This window comes from Salmo salar, chromosome 01 (assembly GCF_965601325.2).
Source record: "Salmo salar chromosome 01, fSalSal1, whole genome shotgun sequence".
Classification (NCBI taxonomy): Eukaryota; Metazoa; Chordata; class Actinopteri; order Salmoniformes; family Salmonidae; genus Salmo; species Salmo salar.
Window position 1 is genome coordinate 160,179,852 of NC_138291.1, and position 6,000 is coordinate 160,185,851.

The following is a 6,000-nucleotide window of genomic DNA, read 5'->3' on the forward strand; positions in this document are numbered from 1 at the left end:
AGCATGTTACACCCTCGCGTCATCGCACTTCAGTCCTCCACACCAGAATTCGAGAGCAAATTTTTAATTTAAATTTGCAATGGGGGTTGTAGAGACTTCCCCAAGGATCCCGGATATTACTTGGAGTAATTCAAAGAATTTGGGACAGAAACGCTAAGCATTTGATGTGTCTAATGAATCGATGATGTAGGTAGAAATGAAATTGTAGGCCTACCTGTATTGTGATGATACAAGATCTACTGAAATAATGTCAAACAAGAGGAAATTATATCGAGAAATGGGGGATTCAAATTACTGGTTTTACGCGATTGGACACGTGAAAGCAAAAGCAACTTTACTACTGATTTCACCTATTCAGTCGTGATGTAATATCATTGAAAACGGATGGGCTCGGATTAGGGAGGAAGGAAGGAAGGAAGGAAGCATTCAGAAAATACCCGTATAGGTCCATGTCTGTTCAGTAAAGTAGTATTGACCACAGTGAGTCTTGCTCATTTATACTCCCAGGTTGTAGTCAACAAATGCCCCAAAGAGACAGAATTTGCCTCCTTCGATTTTTTTATTTGATTTTAAAACTGTGTGTGTGTATTCGCCTGTGTGCGTGCGTGTGTCAATAAAACATGTTGACCATTTACAGAGGGGTTTTAAGTGTACATATGGAGATTTAACGAAACCTCACAATATACTACTGCATTATTAAGCATGATATGGGATATTGGCTTGCTTCCATGTTGCTCCATGCGCTTCGTTCAAATGCATTTTGTCTAAATACATTTTTGAGTTGTTTATATGTGTAATATAAATTATTGTAATAATTAATTAGCCAATACTACATGTTCTGGATTCTATAGCCTAGATTCTCGAAGACCTTAATTTGAGAACCTAGGATACTGTGAATAGTAATTCAAGATCCACCATGTTGTGTTGTGTTGCAAATATTTGTCTGCGCAGCTAGTTGATTAGTTGGGGCATAAACAAATGGTTGTGTATCTTCCAAAGACAGCCCATTCTATGCCATTTGGATCTCTGCGTCCTAGTCTGGTATTGATTTGTGTTGTGAAAAATTATTTAATTTCATGGCATTCTTCAAGGTCCCCTTGACTTGCATCACAAATACAAGCAAGTCATCAAATATTTTATTATAACCTACCAGTTGCAATGTGTGCGTTGAAATGTATGTCAAATTGAATAGATAGATTCATTGTTGATATTTTACCAACCGCTTACACAACTTCAAAGAATGCATTCTCTAAACCCCTCAGTGCAATCTGTTATCGTACTGTATATTTTGCACTTTTTGTTATTGTTTATTAGTTGCAGTGAAGGCACTCAAATATGGCCTGTATAATGTTTTAAAAGAATGAATCATTTCTGAGACAGAACATCAGTGCAATCTGTTCTGAGAAATGTGATTAGTTGTGTCATTCCTTAGCAGGCTCACTTGATAATAACAATAATAATAATAAACTATTTAACCTACTACAACTAGTTTACTATGCTCCTTTTGTTATAGGACTATCATATTTTCATGAAAGCATTCAAAACAAATAAATATTACGAGGTAACTACAAATAACAATATAATAACAACAACGTTAGGCTACATAGTAGAACAATTCAAGATCATGTTATTGTAGCCTAAAACAGTCGTAATCAAACCATGATTCAGAGGATTGTACAACATTTGGTTGTGCCTCTATCCCTCCATTTCATGTCCACTTTCACCGGTTGGCCAGGTTTACATGTATAGAGAGAGAGAGAGAGAGAGAGAGAGAGAGAGAGAGAGAGAGAGAGAAATAATTGTAGTCATATTAAGAACATGAAATCCCTCTCTAATTAAATAAATAAAATCAGCCGTGATGAACTGTTACAGCGAACTAAAGAGGTTAAATAAAGCCAGTGAAAACACATATATTCATTCACCCTGCCTCCGTAACGACCTAATTATGTAATATTTCAGATTTGTCAAGCATTAATACGATTTATTAATTCCAAAAGTGACTCCCAAAAACCCATAGATATTACCTTGTCAAATACATTTTTCCTCCTTTGCAATGGCCACTGACACGTTTGGGAGAATAAAAAAAATGGAAAAAATAAAAACGGAACGAATGCGCTAGCTCATACATGCCCGCCAGTGTAGGTGACAGTGGTTATTACTGAGGCCTACAGCATGGTGGTGCATGATGCTAATGTACTACGAAAAAGAGAGCCAGGCTTTACCGTAGGCCTAATCTATTCGAACTGCATGGGGGAAGAAAGAAAATCCGTTGGCGCTTTTCCCTTTAGCTCCATGACCGTTGATTATTGGTATTTTCCGAGTTTTCCAAACTAATAAGTGGCGCTATCAAGAATTTGGAAGCGCTGGGAGACTACCGAAGGGCTGCTAGACTTAATTGATATTGAGCGGGGCGCTGGTAGGCGCGGATGGAGGCCACTGCTGGGTAATTTGCAGTTTAATCAGCGTTTGTAATGAGAGCGGCTGATTAGCACGGGGTGGAAATAAAAGAGAGTTACAAGGAACGTCTGTCAGAGTCCAGTGATAATTCAGGACTAATTGTAATGATTAGAGCAAACTGGATGACTTTGGAGTTTTCTAATACGGTGTGTGTGTGTGTTTGTGTGTGTGTGTGTGTGTGTTTAGCCATCGTGATTTATGTGAAGTAAAGCAAAAAAGAAAAGCTAGGCATACTCATTCACCCACATGCATGATACTCGGCTACTGTTGACTGATGTGATGTATACAGTATATAGTGTGTGTATATATAAGCAAAAATGTAGTCCTACAACACCTGACATCATCGAAATGCATAATATATGTCAGTTATATATCATCTAGAATGTGTATTAGCGATTGTTCTCCAAGCGTTGAAATAAAACAGCCTACCTGTATTGCGGCCAAGCATTTCAACACCATGGACAGCAGTTTTTCAAACGCGCTTCAACCAATACACTGCTCAATTATTAGGCTATGCATGATGGCCTAGGTCTAAAGATAAGTCTACTCTTACGTTTATGTTTGTTACAGAAGGAAAGACATTTTTATCATTGTATAAGTTTATATTGATGTGGTGTATGTGTGTGTGTATTCACTATCGTTTGCTAGCGCGGGGACACATTCGGTAAGGGGAACTAGACTGAATCACTGAGATTTGATTATCAAACAAAGCAGCTAATTTATCTGAAAAATCGTTGGAGTCTGCGGTGACTGAGGGTGGGATATATTCCTTGAGACGTGCCTCAGTTACCTCAGGAATAGCAAATGTGAAATTAGTGAGAATGTGTGTATGAACGTGGAAGGCCAATTAGCGCGCGAGAGAGAGAGAGAGGGAATGGAAGGGAAGGGGGCGAGCAAATCAGCTGTTTGCTCGCGCCATGGCGCATCTGCCGGTGGAGCCGCGAGGACACTGGCACCTGCTGTCGTTTATCTCCCTCCTCCCCTCTCTCCCCTCATCTACTGCTCTCTCTCCCCATCTCTTCCTCTCATTCCCTCTATATCCACTTCAAAATAAATAAAGTTGAAGATATGACAGGTGAATAACAGACATTTCTTACGGGCTGCCACGAAAATTAAAAAGTGTTAATTTGACTATTAACAACCATCTGTTTTTTTACATGTGGATTATTCACTAAAATTATTTTTACAAAATAAAATACATAATGATAGCCTACCATTTGAATACAAATGTAAGCTACATTATATCTTTATAACGTCATAGACCACTCCATCTAATTAAAATGCAGACCACGGCTTTCTGTTCTTACTTCCTCTGTTAATATCAACCTATGGATGCCTTTCATCTGCGCGTTTCTATTCCACGCTTCTCTAAGTGACCTCTTTCTTCCCCTGCCTCCCTCCCTCCACCACGGCTGGGCAGTGAGAGCTACAGTGGCGGTTCTACACCATTTCAACTGGGGTGGGTGGGGGTGGGGGGGGGGGGGGGCCGTCCCTCTAGAAAATGTGTGGGTTAAATTAGTGTTCCGAGTTGCCACTGTCTAATAGCGGATGTAAAAAAAGAACGATAGCAAAAATGAGTTATGTAAAAATTATTTCATACTCCACATTTAGGGTGGCCACAAGGGGGTCCAAAATTGTTGTCACAGGGGCACTGCCCCCCCCCCCCCCCCCCCCCCCCTAGCTGGCTGCTGGGCTGGTTGAAGCCCGATCGATTCTCCCAGCAAGAGGTTATCTATACGCGGTATTTTAATGTCAGGGAGTCAGCTAAATTGATAGTGATAAATATTTGCCGGAAGATTAGGTGAGGGGAGTGTGTCGGTGGTGCTCTATCTCAGACCTGTAACCTCGGCAGAGCCGTCTCTCTCTGTGGCGGATTAGCCCCATCCATCCAGTGTCACTGCCTGTCTTGTTGAGAAAATCAGTGAGTAAACACGGCTGACAGAGAGGGGGGGCGCCGCTGATTACTCATACAAATAGACTGCAAACTCCACCAGGACGCACCTGCCTTCCTGCCCCTTCTGAGATGCGTTTTTTCTCCCTCTTTCCCCTTCGTCTCTCCGCTCCTCCTTTTTTTCCCGTGTTGACAGCGCCCGCTGTCTCCAAGGGTCCCCCCTGTCCTGCTGTTACCACTTTGTCCGCCATCAATCACTCCGCCATTGTGTCCTGGATGTTATATAGAGTCACTTAATATCTCTTCCTTCATCTCTATTCACTCTCAGAATGATTCTCCACAAGGGCCAGCGATACGTTCTGGACTGGGCGGGGAGGAATAGAGTCTGCACGCAGACACCCCAAAAAACAGAGAGAGAGAGAGAGAGAGAAACAGTCATTTCAGATATTTGACAAGACGTACATGTATATGCACTTTATTGCGACGTAATGGACTGATTGGACTCGAGCTTAAAAAAAATGAAACACAAAGTGAAGAGGAACAGGTCCAGACAGACAGTTTATAGTTTGCATTAAAATATTGGCCCACTAGAGAGAGGCCTATGGCTTGCAAGTGAAACAATTAGAAATGAAAATCGGTACCCTATTGTCTTGTCTCAAGAACATTTATATAGTCAAACAAAAGGCATACATAGCCTATGTCTTCGGGGTTTTGAATAAACAGGGAGAATATAACCCATGCCATGACTTTATCCTTTTGATATAAAATATCCTATAGCAAGTGATTAGCAGAGACATGTGATGTTGGTAATAAAAATTAAGGGGATTATTACAATCATTACAGATCAAATTATTCCTATATTAGTATCAAAGTGGATTTATAATTGCTATACCAAACAACGCGAGACGAGTCAAAGGTGAGCCGCGGTGACAAATAGGCCGTTATATTTGAATAGATCTGGAACATTTCGAACAAATAATAAATTGACCTTCTAATGAAAAGAGTCATTTCTTAACCTACGCAACCACTTCAATCATTATGAATGAATTTCAGTTTATTAGAATTTAGTCATTTTTTAATTAGAAATTACTTACCGACTATGGTTGTGAATTAAATACCTCATGCACGTGCATGCTTTTATATGTCCATATGCTGTGAAAGGATGATTTATACTCGTACTGTTTGAGAAGTTTTGAGTTCTTAATTAGGCGGTTACTATACCTTTGGCCTATTATGCCTTGCCTCAGTCGAATCCAAACTCCTGTTTATTTGGTTATACAGGCCTACATGTCAAACTTTAGGATTAATATCACATTAGGCTATACTTTGGTTTTGTTGTTTTTCCCCCCAATAACTTGGATATGGAATATGGATATGGAATATGCCCCAGGGTAAATGTTGTCCTGTAACAGTCTACCCTCTGAGCCTCTTTTTAGTAACCTCTGCGTAAAAATGGAGACATCACCTCTCCAATCCTATTTATGAAGCTTCTCTGACAAATAGGCCTCCGCGCTATGCTTGGGTGGCACCTTCATTCCGCCCTGGGCTTGTTTACATAGAGCCAGGACCATTCCCCCGGATTAAACAAATCACTACCCGAGGGGGACATCCATAACCCGCTAACGGGTCACCAGCCAGACAGTTATAAATGC